The sequence below is a fragment of the Echinops telfairi genome, unplaced genomic scaffold (genome assembly GCF_000313985.2).
Source record: "Echinops telfairi isolate 266 unplaced genomic scaffold, ASM31398v2 ScPeMD7_4;HRSCAF=17, whole genome shotgun sequence".
Taxonomy (NCBI): Eukaryota; Metazoa; Chordata; class Mammalia; order Afrosoricida; family Tenrecidae; genus Echinops; species Echinops telfairi.
In genome coordinates, this window is record NW_022103900.1 from 27,328,237 (window position 1) to 27,344,181 (window position 15,945).

The window sequence follows — 15,945 nt, forward strand, 5'->3', positions numbered from 1 at the left end:
GTCAGATCAGAACGACAAAATGTAATTGATGGTGCAGTGTGTTGGTGATGACATAATATAGCATGTATCCATGCAATGCGCAATCTCCAGCAAAGGTTAAAATCTATGCACTTCTCCTTTGGTCTCCAATCCCTTTCAAGAAATTGTTTCCTACAAAAGCTACACAGATGAAAGAGTTAAAGGAGGAATGCACCCGCTTTTTCATCCCAGTATTGATTGTTATAGCTAAGTGCAAAAACTTTACAATTCATCAATGTGTGAATAATTAAATTGTGGTATTTTCATAAGACTGAATATTAACAGGAGTGATGCAACTCCGTGTGCACCGATATGGAAGTACTGCAAGGTCTGAAAGATGCAGAACAATGTGGTGTAGCTACAATATTAATGTTTCATGAAAGGGGGTGGGGTATTTACATTCTAGAAACAGACTACCATATATACTCAAGTACAAGCTGATCCGAATATCAGCTGAGGCACCTAATTTTACCACCACAAAAACTGCATAAAAAAATTTTTTTAAGTGGACTGAAAAGCTTGGTTTATACACGAGTATATATGGTAACTAACTTAAGAAAGACTCTGCTAACAGAAGTTGCTTTGGGGAAGTCTTGGGAAATAGGGGAGCCATACTTTTACTAAACAGCTTTTTAAAAATATAGATTTGTCTTTCAACCATGCATTTGTATTTGAACCATTACAAATTCAAATAATAAGTAGAAATCCTCTAGTCATTTTATTTATTCATTTAAAAGACAGCAGCTAAATAAAATCAAGTCTTTAGTGGTGTGCCTATTAAATGGCAGAAATTCCAAATTCCACTGCACATTCCCTTGAAATTCCTTTATTGATGAACTGTCAGGGCTGACATGTCAGAGCAAATAAACTGGCAAACACGTTCAACAAGGTTTCCAAGAAGTTCATTACCTGATTGGTACATGTAAAGGTGCTCTGTCAAAAACTGAAGAGCAGAACAAACAAATAGGAGACTGCCTTCTTCACCACAAACCAACTTGACCTTTCTGATCTCTGGCTACTTTGCTGATCTCTCCCCTTTTCCTACTCCATGGGGACATAGCAAACACAAACCCTGCCTCAGGACCTTTGCATATGCTATTCTCCCACCTCCCAACCTTCCAGGCAGTTACATGATCTACTAGGACTCACTAAGATCTCTGTCCAAATGGCACTTGCTTAGAAAGCCCTTCTTTGACCACTCTATCTATCAAGAGTATTACCCTCAATCCTTCTCTACTGTTTTATTACTCTGTCTCATTTCTATTTTTCATCACTTTTATACTGACGCAATCTCCAATGACCGTGTCTCTCAGCACCTAGTGGCATATCCCTTGCCACCTAGTGAATTCCAACGCACAGTGACACTACGGGAACAGCCAGGCTGTGCCCAAATGGTTTCCAAGGCTGTAAGCCTGCAAAGGCAGATGGAAACATCTTTTCTTCCCAAAGGAGGCCTGGTGGGTTCTAACCACTGACTTTCTGGTAAGCAGTCAATGCTTCAACTCTGAACTGCCACAGCTCCTAGTGCACATAGACCCAAGCCCCTGGCTATTATTCCGACTCATGGCAACCCTACAGTGCACTGTCCCCGAGAGTTTCCATGGCTGTGTTATGTTATGAAAGTAGAAGGCCTCCTCTTTCTCCCACAGTGGGCTTGAACTACTGATCTTTTATTTATTTAATTATGCTGGAGAGCAAAATTCGTTAGTAGTTACCAAAGGAGGGGATGGCAAAGGAAGGGGAATCAATGGTTATAAAACTATTGTGTTGAGGGCGAGTTTCCACGATTGATAATTGCATTTGCTGCAAATAAATTGTATACCCGTAATAGTTGAATAGCTAACATTATGTGCAAGATAAGTACAACAGTGACAGAAGGGGGGGAGTATTGCTGCTGAGACTGTTATGGACAACTGAAACCGGATGGGATTTGTTGTTTGGGGGGGAGTTTCAAGGGTCAGGGCTCTGGTTTCAGGGGCATCCCTGTCAAACGGCCTGCTACCATGTTTAGGGTCGCGCCTCTACCTCCCACTCTGAAGCAGAGTGCCCGGAGTCCTATAAGCTTGCAGAGGTCATCCAAGGCACAGCCTTGATCTCCATTTTCCCGGAGCAACAGAGGAACGAGAGTGAGGAACAGAAAGAGGTTCTGGAATCTGTGACGAACTATATCCATGAACAACGGCCTCCTTTGCCACAAGACAGAAGTACTGTATGGTGCCCCATTTTTGAAGATTTTGATTAAAACTCTATAAAAGCAAGCTGATCAAAAGAGGGGAGATGCAGAACAGAATTTCAAATTTTCAAGGACTCGAGATTATCTGAGGCCATAAGTTTTGGATGAACCCTTGAAGCTATTTCCCTGTAATAATCTTTAAACCTGAACCCCAAAATATGCTTAGTTCTCCCAGAACACAGGGCATATTCAAAGAGGGAGAAAGAACTTGTGCCACGATCCGAGATTTTGTTGAGATTCACCAAGCTAGCATTATGGGCTCGGAATTGGCATTTTACTTCTTGGTCACTCACTCATGAAAGTTAGGGGAATCCTTTTCAGACAGCGTGAGGATGCAGAACTAATGCTACAGAAGTCTTCCAAAAGTAGGGATTAGTATAAAGAAGATTTTTGAACGTAAGCAGATGAGAAGGACCTTGACCCTCATGGTCCAGGAAGGGTGGGTCAGATCTAGTTAAGCCCCAGAGGGTCATGGTTTCAGCTGCCCATCCTCCAGATGCACAACCTAATCCCCATCCAATTCAGCTCTCCGCCAGGATTCTAATACTTGACTTTCTAGCGCCTACGTGATCAGACAAATGGCACTAACTAATGACAGAATGGAATCTTTCTGCTTTACTACTTTCAGACAGTTGTTGCCCAGAATTTAAAGACGCCCCACGTAAATATGATGCATTAAGTCAAATGGTCACCCAGTGCCTTAGTCTCCACCTGCTCTGATCTATAGAAGCGCCAGCTATAGGTCATCAAACCAAACACTGTTCTCCTCCGCGTGTCATCACCACGGCTTTGTAACCTAGCATCGAGCTACTTGCTCCCTTCCTATCACATCTGCTTGGATCTATGGATACAGATTAGATGCTTCTGTGAATGAACACACAGCTTGAGGCTGGCCCAATAAATACTTTCTGGACTCCAGTGCCAGTAATGAAAATAACTGCCTATCATAAAAAGACAAAAGAAAAAGCCCACTTTGCACGAATGGGCTTCACCAGTCTGTAGTTAGGAATTCTTATGGATTTAATACTTCCTCAAAACAATGCAAAAATGTTGTGTCTCCTATTTTCCCTAGAACTGGAGAGGAATTCATAAATATTGCCCATAATTTAAATCACCAATGAACTTGAGGGCCCCCCACCCACGCTCCTTCTGTAGAAAAGGGGGCTCTCCTTTACATCCATGGCAATCATCCAATTTATTTCATTGTCCCTGTTGGGCTTGAAAAAATATGCAAATTCAAATCAGAGCGTGACAAGAAAAAAGCTATATTGCTACAAGTTCTGCCCCTTCCGTATTTACATCTGTCCAGTGATGATGCCTCTTTGGCTTGTTGCATTTTAAACAGTCTGGGGAATGAGGAAATAATTGCTTTCTGAGTATCTGTCACTGCTGACCCCAGGCTACCTCTGCAGCGTATGCCTACAGCATTTACCTGGAATTATTAAGTGCTCCGGTGACATGATTACAAGAGGGGGCAGGGACAGTATCAACCTAATGAGGCAGCAGATGCTATCAGATGGTCTCCATCTGAAAATGTGCATAGGCCAGGCAGAGTCAAATCAAGTCACCAAAGACCCTTCACCCTTGGACAAGAGGAGCCTTTGTCTCCACCTGAGAGGAAAATGAGCCTCCTCCTTTCTAGTGCTAATGAGCATAGTGGAGACACCAGTTCCCTGGGAAAGGCTGGTCTCTCCGCAGTTAGGGCAAGCCTCCAAAGCAAGGGACATAGGGAAGCGATAAACTGATCCTTCCCGTTAGGACTGGAACCACTTTTCTGCATGGCTGACATTGAATCCTCGGGTTCAAAGCACCCAACTTTTGTGTGGTGCTGAACGTATAATAGGGACTCAATGCACACTTACTCAATAAGTGATTGCACTTTATATTCATTCTATGTAATATTTCACCCAATATTAAGATTTCTGCTTGGTTCTGGCCTAAACTCACACATGCATTGCTCCAGCCTTACCTGCTCCACTGGCCAGGATCGTGGTCAGCAGCTTCTTTTCCAAGGCCTTAGCAGTCAACCAAGAGTCAGTGGAGCGTGGATTCCATTCCTTCACACTGCCTGGTGGGGCCTGCAACAAGAGGTAACATGTTCCCAATGGCAGATAATTCTCAAAAACTTCTATTTAGTTTGGAAATGGATCATCACATAGATTCTGAGCAAGTGATCAGATTCTACTTGCTAATGATGTATAACTAATTATAGACTCCGCACCCTCAAGCATTTGTTTACCAATGTCAAAAGATGCAGTCTTTACATTCAAACCCAGAGCCTCGAGAGCATCAGAGATCAGCTGGTTTAAACATTTTATGTTAATTTCAATGAATAATATCCTCATGAATATGCTGAATCCAGAAGAAAAGGAGACCTGTCACACCATGCCACCTTCGAAGCAGATCTAGAAACTCAGAGGAAATAATACGCCTTCCAGATTTGGGGATTTAATGACACTTTATAATGAGTGACAAGACTGATAACTCCAAATGTCAGCCAGGTTGAGGTGAAATAGATAATCTTACATACATTAGAGGAAGTATCATTGATACACTGGGGACAGCTGCCCTAGGAAGATGGTATCACATCTTAAATGCATTCTCCTTTGACCTAGCGATTCCATTTCCAGGAATCTATTATAATGAAACAGTAGAATCTTTCTTTATAAAATATAACAATGTATGCATCAGGGTTTATGGGAACTACATATAAGTGTTTATAAACGAAGTGGCCCTGATCTGACTCCCCAATAGTGGAATGCCAATTAGATCATCATATTTATATAAAGAATGATAGTTTTTCATTCATTCATGCACTAATATTATTGAGCATCTGCTATGGTGAGCATGGTTCTAGGCACTTGAGTTACAAAACATGACATTTACAGAAGTCCCTGCCCTCGTTAGGCTTATATTTTATAGGTAATATTTTAAAATAATAGCTTACTTGATAACTCTAAAAATAAGTGATTGTTTTTGACATGCCTGGGTGGCACAAGTGGTCTGATTGGCCGCTAGCCCAAAGGTTGGCCTTTCAAGCCTAACCAGCAGCTCCACAGAACAAAGGCGTCGTCAGCAGCTCCGATTGTTTGTGTCAGCTGCTATAGTATCTATTCCAACTCATGGTGACCCCCTGGGCACAGAGTAGAATTCCTCCAGAGAGAGTTCAATTCTATAATGTTCTGGAAGCAGATCGCAAAGCCTGTTGGATGACCTGACCTCTGTTGTCAGGTGCCATTGAGCCCGTTCTGAATCACAGCCACCCGATATTGAACAGAACAAGATATTGCCTGGTCCTCATCACCACCACTATTGTTGTGCCCATAGATGTCACTCTGTCAAACCGTCTCCTGTTGGATCCTCCTCGTTTTTGATGACCACCTGTCAAGAATGAGGTTAGTTTCCAAGAGCAGGTCTTTCCCAAAGACATATTTCTTGGCATCCCCACTTGTAAGGAGCATTCCGCCTCTAGTCCCTCGAAGGCAGATTGGTTGGTTTGTAGCGAGTCCATGGCGCACTCCACACTCTCCACCAACACCATAACTCGAATGCACCCATGCTTCCCCAGTCTTCCTCATCCATTGTCCAGCCTCCCCTGCGTATGAGGCCATGGAAATACCCTGGCTGATGCCAGGCACGTCTTAGTCCTCAAGGGGACATCCTTGCACTGTAGCCCATCAAGATGTCTCGTTCCTAGACTGTTGCTTCCATGGGTGTTGAGTGGGAGTCCAAGTAAAATTAAAGATTTGACACTTCAATACCTCTCCACTTACTGTAATGTTATTTATTCATCCAGACGTGAGGACTTTTGCTATTTTTTATGTTGAGACATGATCCCTACTGAGAGCGGTAATCTTAGATCTTGCACAGTGTGATGATTACATTTCTGTCAACGTAGCTCAGCCTGGTTTCTCAGTGCTTTGACAGCTGTTACCTAAGAGAGTTCCAGAATGAGATCTGCTATCTGCTGTCCATCAGTTTTAAGATTAGTCTGGAATGAAACCCCCTTTATGAGGTCGCAGTCTTGAAGTTGGGGTGCAGCCTACTTCCTAAAGGAGTAGATGCTGTGGAGAGCCTGCTTCCTTCTTGCTGGTCTAGAGCTTGCATCTGGCCCAGCAACCTCCAGTTCTTTGGACTTACGTCAGTGGACTGCCATGTTGCTTGCCAACTCTGGGAGCCATGAACAGCCTTCCATAAGACCTGCCCATCTTGGATTCACTCATGTCTGTATCCTCCAGCCTGTGATCTTTCCGTTTCACCAATTTACCTCTCTTCTTCCTATTGTGTCATCTTACTTACTGGTTCGTTTCCTGCGCTCAGGTTCAACAGCCCCAGCAGCTACACAAGTCAGAAGAAGCCACCAGCTTAGCATCTAACCCAGAGTCTTGAACCAGACAGCACCTATAATTGTGTGAGCCATTTTCATATGTGTATGTGTGACAAATGTTTCCATTTTTCTTTCTTCCTTATTCAATGCCCAACTTCCACATGCATATGAGGCAATTGAAAATACCCTGGCTTGAATCAAGTGCTCCTTAGTCCTCAAAGTGACATCCTTGATTTTCAACACCTCAAAGGCGGCTTTTGCAGCAGATTGTCCCAATGCAAGACACCATTTGATCTCTTGAATGCTGCTTCCATGAGCATTGATGGTGGATCCAAGCAAGATGAAATCCTTGACAGCTTCAATCTTTTCTCCTGTTTATCATGATGTTACCTATTGGTCTAGTTGTGAGAATTCTTGTTTTGTCTACATTAAGATGAAATTCATATTGAAGGCTGCAATCCTTGATCTTCATCAGCAAATGCTTCCAGTCCTCTTCACTTTCAGCAAGCAAGGTTGTGGTATCTGCATATCAAAGGTTGTTAATAAGCCTTTCTCCAATCCTGATACTGAGTTCTTCTTCCTATAGTCCAACTTATTGGATGATTTACTACTAAGCATACGGATTGAATAAGTATGGTGGGAGGGCAACCCTGACACACGCCTTTCCCGATTTTAAACCATCCAGTATTCCTTTGTTCTGTTAGAAAGATTCCCTCTTGGCCCATGGACAAGTTCCACATGAGCATAATTAAGTGTTCTGGAATTCCTATTCTTCTTAAGGCTTTCCATAGTTTGTTATGGATCACATAGTTGAATGTCTATTATCTCTCTCTTTCTCTCTCTCACTGATTTTGCTTCTCTAGAGAACTCAGCTGAATATAATTAGTAGGTACTTCAAGCCCTTTTGACTCTCAACAAGCAAAGTTGTGTCCCTTGCATATCATGAGGTTGTTAAGGAAAGGGACCTTCCTCTAGTCCCAATGTCACATGTAATCCAGCTTCTCAAATTACTTGCTTAGCAACAGACCAAAAGAGCTTGATATTGGTACCCATCCCCGAGTAAGTTGGTTCAACAGAAAGCGAAGCAACTCTGGGTGGGCCGAAACCTCCATCATCCAGCTCGTAGATGAGAGCTGAGCTGCTGGGACCACTGGGGAGCGCTTCCACCCCGTGCCCCAGAGGGCTGCCAGGAGTGGGAACCAATTGGACAACAAAAGGTAGGAGTTGAAATACATCTAACTGGGAGATATATTTTCTTATATAATGCAAGATCCACCCATTAACCAACCCCCTTAAAATAGCACTAAGACCCTTTGAGGATCCCTTTGAGGGAAAACATTCAAGTAGTTAAAAAAATAATAATGCAACCCTGAGCTGTGGACCAAAATTGCCTGGGTTTAGTCCTTGTTGTGATACATACCCTGGCCGCAGGAGCTTACAATTTTACTTAACTTGCCCTTTGACGCAAAGAATAACCATACGAGTTCCATCAGAGAAAAGAAATACATCTAAAACATTTTATTTACAAGATGCCTGGAAAATCACAGGTGCTCGATAAATAGCTGGGTTGGTCCCTTTTCTCCTTTGACTTTCTTGGAATTCAGAATGCTAACGGTGCATGAGCTTTCTCTACTGAATGGTTATCCAACTTAAAAGAAATAATCCATCAAATGACATTTTAAACAACAAATTATTGCTGCTCGATCAAAGGATTCTTAATTCCCTTATCTCCTCTTCCCTGTTCTCTGCCAATACACACATAGCAAGTATCCATCCACCTTCTCTCCTTGCATGATTTTACTTCTGAGCTCTGTTTCCACTTTACAGAAGAAGTTAGTTTAAAATGGTTTTAATTAAAAATATATACACGAGTTTATTAATCCTCACCTGTCTTTTACTGTCTATTTTTGTCACCACAAAATCATCTCTATCTTTTTTTCTTCATAAAGGTTTCAAATCAGCAAGGGTAATAAATAGCCCTGCCAAATTCGGTGGCCTCTCCCCTGCTAAGAAGGGTCACGAGGCCTAAATTGACTGCAGCATCCTTATCATTTGTTTCCTGTTTGACGGTTTGCCTTAATTCACGCACTTCATTTAATGCCATAGCCTGCAAGCACAATACAGTCTTTCATTAGGATAGCTAGTAGATAGTCGTGATAATGGAAATGAACCCAGCTGCATAAAAGAGGATGTCTCCCAGATCCATTTCCATCTGGGAAAGTGATGTTCTAACAGCAAGTCTGCTAAGGAGCTAATAATGATCCAGCTTCTCTAGATGCGAGAGATGGCCTCCGGAGGCACAGCGCTGCCCAGGCCACGTTAATTATTTCACGTGGTCCAGGTCCAGGAGATTAGTAAGGTTGAAAATTGGTTTCCTACGAAACTCTCATCATACCATGTTTCATGGGGTAGATTCTTTCAGGAATTTAGTACCATGGGTAGTGGCTGGACGTGTCCAAAGTCCTGTTCTGTGTAATCTCATATACATATAAAAGCAGGCTAACTGATATCTTTTTACTCTTGTTCCCTGGAAATTAAAACCAGATCTAAACCGGAAGGACTTACTCATTCATGCATTGAAGAAATATACATTGAGCCCCTCTTTACATGTCAAGCACAGAAGATTCCAAACTCAAGGGCACAGTGTCAGCCTTCAAGGCAGATACTAGCTTAACAGGTAGCTATTACTATGACTAAAATATTGTTCAAGAAATTCCTGAAAGAGGAGTCCCCAAGGTTAGAAGGCATTCCAAATACACAGTGGCCCCAACAATGGACTCCTGCCCACCAGCAATCGTGAAGAGGGTGCAGGTTGCAGTGATATTGCTGTCTGCTGCCCAGGGGTAGCCAGGCGTCAGGGCTGACTCAAAGACAACTCACACAGGACAACCACGATGACTCTGATTAAAGTATGCATGGGGTCTTCTGGGAGCTCAAAGATGGGGCCACAGACACAGCTTGAGATGGAGAAGATGGCAGAGAAAAACAACAAAAGCACTCCTTAAAAGTGATTTTAAAGGGTAGTCCACATGGATTAACCCTCCTGTGAATCCCCTCTGACCATTGACCAGGGACATGAAGTTTCGGTATCATGCAGTGCATTGGAAAATGGATTATTCCAGATGCAGGAAAGTTCAAATGTAACACCTTATCATTTGATCTCCTTTCTGACCCATTTTAAATTTGTTCTAATTTTTCATATTTTCTGCTTTGTTTCAGTCAGTTGAGAGTTTTCGCTTGTTTTACTTTGTTATTGTTTGGTTTGTTTGTTTTTTATGTAATGCTTTTTTAAATCTGAAATTCAGGAAAGGAAAATCTATAGCCGCCAGTGACTGGATTAATGGTTTCTTGAGTATTCCAGGGGAGGTTGGGGGAAGCTGATAATAATGAGAAAAGAAAGAAGAAAATGTTCTAAAATGGAGGGTGGTGGTGATTACCCAACTCTTTTGAATATGATTTGAACTACTGAATGGTATGCTAGACCAGCTATGGTTCCTAGTACATTGAGGTCCATTGTTAATAATATGTTCATTACATTACAAAAATTCATATACAGGGTTTGAAAAAGACATAAAAGGTCATTTATTTATATACATGCATATTCAAATAGATATGCAAATCCCTAAGCAATAGCCTCATAACCAAAGAAACCAGCAAAACATAAAATAAGAGAGAGTAAGGGACCCTCAAAAGCCCCGGCATAACAGGAAGTAATATGCTTTGAAGAGTTGATTCCTGCTACCATGTTTTCCCATGATTCCAAAGTAATTTTGGTTTAAAAATCAGAAGATACTAGCATATTAATGTTGCACACGCTGAACCTTGTCTGCCTCCCTATCCTTTATTCCAGGGACCCAGCCACGAGGATTAAGCAGAGGTGGGCAGAGAAAGAATTAAAACACACGTTGAGCTGCCTGGTTTCTAGACAGAGGCTGGCTACTGCAAAGCCAGAGCGTGCCTTGGCCACACGATCCTCACCACCCTTCCTCTCCACCACAGCAGGCCACGTGAGGGAATGAAATCGCTGGCCTCGTTTCAACCTCTATCACCAATTCAAAGCTTTTCCCAAGCAGCCCTGCTTTGACTGCAGACAGACACTCTCTACTGATCTAGGTTGCAGGGGCAGTAAAATAACTCCACATTTGCATAGCATGCCAACGTTCCCTCCCACAAGGAATAGTTTTCTGTGTCTACAAAGTACTATACATGTAGTGGAGAGTCTGGTGGCTTTTTGAAAGGTCAGAAATCCATATCATAGAAATGCAATGAATGCACCGAGTGGGTGGCCCCAACATGAGACATGACACCCCCTCGTTGACCCAAAATGCTAACAGGGACAGCACTGGAGATAGAGGGCAGGTATTGTGCCCAGTCTGCCTTGCCTCCCCCACTCACCCCCACCCCCAGCAAAGCATGAAGGGAACACGACAGGGCAGCAAGGGGAGGCGAGCAATGGCGTCCCGAGAAATCCTGAAAATAGACTTCTAATTCCATCGGCAGGACGGGGCACTTCACCAGATCCCACTGGAAGACAACCAGAAGGGCCAGTTGACAGACCTGGAACTATCTATACAGGCTTTTTTCTTCCTCTTTCTCCTGTCTATCCATATAAGACAGGCAGGACAACCAATGTTTCTCCCCAGGAGAAAACAACGGGCCGGCCAACAGCTCCAGGGGAGACGTGGAAGAGCAGGAGGTGGGATAAAGGGGTGGGGTGGGGTGGGGGGCGGCAACAAACACACACAGGGAGAAGGGAATAATAAAGGATCTAAAATCAATGGTGAGGAGGGCATACAGAATTCCTGGTGGGCGTTGATCAAGTGCAATGCAGCCCAAAGAAAGTACTGAGAGTCAAATGAAGGACAAACATGATAGTACGACAGGAGGACAGTAAAAAGAAATAGAAGAAAGAACTAGGAGGCAGAAGACATTTATAGAGGCACAAATACAGGCATGCACATATGTAAATATATAAAGAAATAGTGATATAGATCTGTGTACATATATTTAAGCGTTAAGTATTAAGATAGCAGATGGACATTTGGGTCTCTATTCAAATACTCCTTCAATGCAAGAACACTTTGTTCTAATGACCTGGAATTCTGTGATGCTCACCTTCCCAACATGATTGCTGAAGTCAAAATGGGTACATAAGCAAGTATGGTGAAGAAATCAGATGGTGCTTTAAAAATACAGTGTCTGGGGTCTTAAAGACTTGAAGGTAAACAAGCAGCCAACTAGCTCAGAAGCAACAAAGCCCACGTGGAAGAAGCACACCAGCCTGTGTGATCATGAGGTATTAATGGGATTAGGTATCAGGCATCAGAAGACCCCAAACAAACAAATATATATGTGCAAATGATGGGGGTCGGAGAGGAGACCAAAGCCCACCTGTAGACAATTGGACAGGGTCACAAGGAAGGAAGGAGTCAGCCAGGGTGCAGCATAGCACTGACGGAACATAGCACTCTAGTTCTTTAATGCTTCCTCCCAAGAACATGGGCTTTAGTCTCCCTTCAAGTTTGGCACTGAACTTATCCCTGTCAGTCAATTTTCAGGAAAACCATAAAAAAGCCTATAGGAGAAACACTACACAAGAGAGGTAAACATTAACAAGTGAGGTTAACATATTTTATAACACACCAACCATTTAAGGTCAAAAGGGCAGTATTTACCCAAAGGCAAAGTTCAGAAGGGTTAAGAAAGAAGGTAGAAATGATAATAAGAAACCAGATGCGGGCTAAGAGATTGGGGAGAGGGCTCAACATTGTGGGGATTGCAACCAAGGAGATAAAACAAAACATGCATGAATTGTTGAGTAGAAATGAATCTGCTCTGTAAGTACTCGCTCAATTCACAATAACTGTTTTTTTAAAAGAAGTGTATAGATCTGGATGGAGGATATGTTGAGAAACAATAGCTTCACATGTTGATATTTTTATTTAATAAAGGTTTCTATGATTTTATAGCAAGGTTTTTATTTTCCTTAGCCTCATAAATTATAATACTAATCCAAATCTCAAAACTTTCTTTCCCAAAATGGAAAAAGTGAATCTCCAACTTTACACGGAAAGGAAAGATGCCCCAAGTAGCCAAAGCAATCTTGAAGAAGAATAAAGTAAGAGATCTCACACTTCCCAATCTCAGAACTTCCTAGGCAGCCACAGTCATCAAACAGCCCGATACAGACTAGCAACACAACAAGCCCAGAGACCCAGAGAACGAAACTGAGGACCCAGTAGTACATCCATCCACCGAAGAGAACTAAGCATTGTCAAAGGGTTGAAGACCATTTGCCATGAAAAAGAACGTCTCTTTAACAAGTGGTGCTGACAAGACTGGGTCAATTTGCAGAAAACGGAAACTGGATCCATACTTCACCCCATTCACAAAACCTACTTATAAGATACCTAAATGCTACAACTCAAAGGATGTTCTGGGTGATGGCACAGAGTCAAGGGTAGAGGTCCTAGTTTTCAGCATAAATATACTAGCAAACATAACTAAAATATGCATAAACAACAAAAGATAAACTTGATAACTGGACCTCCTAAAATTAAGTAAGTATGCACCCTGAAGGACTTTACCGAAAGAGTAAGAAGAGAACACACAGACTGGGAAACTTTTTTAAAAAAATAAAAACATATCTGGCGAGGGTGTAATCTCTAAAATCTAAGTATATGTCCAATGACATCCATGAGATGGGATATTATGTACTTTGGACATTGTCATTTGGACATCATATTAAAACTTTATGGAGACTGCTTCTGGTCGTCCTTGTTGCTGCCGCTGTTGGTGGGGCTGGAAGAACGAGTGGTGAGGACAGCAGTAGTAAAGAGGGTGGCAGAGGGAGCAGAAGAGGAGGAGGTGAGCTAAGAAGGAACGGAACACAGCGCACGCAGCCCCACCAGCTATTCCACCTGCCCGAGCAGCAGTAGCATCCTGGACCTCAGCTCCCTACCACCCATCTCCCTAACATACAAAGCCCAGAAGCTTGACCAAAAACCATGTCCTCTGCCTCGTCAGCCTGTATCCCACCTGTGATCCGTGCTACAAGAGCCAGTGTTGGGGTATTTCAAAACCATTGGAGAGGAGTAATAAACAGAGGAGAGCGGCTTTCCCTTGTTAAAAAGGCCTATGGGACGAGTCAGACATTGCCTACACGGGCTGTAAGCAACATACACCTGTACAGAGAGAAAGTCAACAATTCAATAACAAAAAGCGAAAGAATCCAATCAAAAATGAGCAAAGGGCCTAGGCAGACACTTCCCAGAGAGGACATTGAGGAGGCTCACAGACACAGGATGAGATACTTGGAATCATCAGCCAGTGGAGAACTGCAAATCGAAACTATAATGAGGCACTACCTCAGCCCTGCAAAAACAGCACTGGTCAAAACAAGATAAAATCACTCACACATAAGAAACGCTGCCAAGGCTATAGGAGATTGGAACTCTTAAACACTGTCGGTGGGACTATAGAATGGCACCACCACTAGAGTTCATAGTGTGGAGCTTCCTCAAAAAGTTACAAATAGAAAGACCACGTGATCCAGCTATCCCACTCCCAGGGATCTATCCTAGAGATCTAAGAGCAGTGATACAAATAGACATATTTACACCCACTGCAACATTACGCACAACAGCCAAAAGACGTCTCAGTGAACAAACACGTAAACCAATGGTGATCCGTGCACCCGCTGGAATCCGACATAATGAAAAGCACAGTGAGAAGTCCATGAACCACCCCGTCACACGGCTGAATCTAGAGGACGGGGTGCGGAGAGAAGTAAGTTATGCACCCAAGGGCAGATATGACATGGCCTCACAAAAAGAAATATTCTTTGATGGTTATCACGTCTGGGAGGGAGAGGGAGAGGACGGGAGAAACCCTCACTAGCGGGGAGAGCACAGGTGTTCCTTCTGACGACGGGAAGTGCAGTAGAGAAGGCGTGGGAAGTCAGCACAGCTTGATCAAGAAAAACGAAGACACTGAGGGTTCCCAAGGAAAAGGACAACTCCAGCGAATGCGATACCAAATGATTTTGCAATAAGATTAATAAGCAAACAAAATATGTGAGTTGTTACCAAGGAAGCTAGGTATGTGTGCTATATGGTTGTGGGAAGATGTATGGCAATATATGCACACCTGCATATATACCTATGTGCATATGCTTGTAGGTGCTGTGTATATATTCACATATACAGTAAAGCAGGCAAGGGACAGAGTTATAGATACTTTCTAGACAGACACAAGTACTTTATGCAAGTCGTTTACTGAGTTTGAAGGTTCAGGGGCTTAATTTTGTGGGAAATTAGTCCAATTGGCACAATTTCATTGATAAAAGTAACATTCTATATCCTAGTTTGATCAGTGGTGTCTGGGGTTTTTAAGAGGTAGAAAGCAGCCATCTAAGATAGAACTATTGATCTCTTCTCATCTAGAATAAAAGGCAATGAAGGAAATCAAAGACTCAAGCAATTGATTCGTCCACAGGACCCCTGGCTCTTGCTAACCATAGGCTCTTCTAGCCTAAAACTAGAGGAAGAATTAGATGGTGGTTGGTGACCCTACCACCGTTCTGACACAATAGAAGATCTTGGTTGGAGTGAACAAACAAAATCCAAATTCATTAAAACAAAAAAACAGACTTTCTGGACCGACAAAGACTGGCAGGATCCTGGAGACTATCACCCTAAAATATCCTTTTAACCATAAACTGAAGCCTTTCCTGGAGGTCCCCTTTCAACCAAATAATAGATCAGCCTAGAAAATAAACAAGTGCATCCATGAGGAATACACTCCTTTAAACATTCTAGACCAAGCTGGCAACATTTACACCAAAGCAGAGATGACAGGCAAGGAGGGGCAGGGACCCTGGGTGGGTGGAAATAGAGCAGGCAGGATAGAAATGGTGAAAGCACAGCAGCACATGCTGCAGGGATCATTGCCAATGTCACCGAACTATCGGTGTATGCGTTGTTGAATAGGGATCTATTCGCTGCGTGTGCAACAAGACCAAACACACGGCCACTGAGTTGATTCAAACTCATAACGATTCCACCTAGCACACAGTAATATTAAAAATATATATAACAAAAACCAGACAAGGAGAATAGAGGAAAAACATTTTCCACTCTTACCCTCTCCCGTATTCTGGCAAAAAGCAACACCATGGAAAAATCCAAGCAAATCAGAGCAAATGCCTAGGAATTTCTGCTAATCTGGTGCCAACAGACCAAGAACCATACTTGTATACCAACATTTGACTTCATTTTAACTGGTGGTGCTGACACTCTTGAAAACACCCCACTGCGCACGGTCCCTGAAATATGTTTTCTCTGAGTTTCTCAAAGGGCTGAGACAT

General features: G+C 42.7%; 1 protein-coding gene across 2 annotated transcripts in view; it reads right to left on the bottom strand.

Annotated features, from left to right (window-relative positions):
- The window catches only part of LYPD6B (LY6/PLAUR domain containing 6B), a 231,967-nt gene that overhangs the window by 96,803 nt on the left and 119,219 nt on the right, over positions 1 to 15,945 (bottom strand). For both annotated transcript variants that reach the window (XM_045299285.1, XM_004703831.2), the window contains exon 2: positions 4,221 to 4,329. The gene's annotated coding sequence lies outside the window, so the exon portion shown is untranslated. The remainder of the gene's footprint in view (positions 1 to 4,220; positions 4,330 to 15,945) is intronic.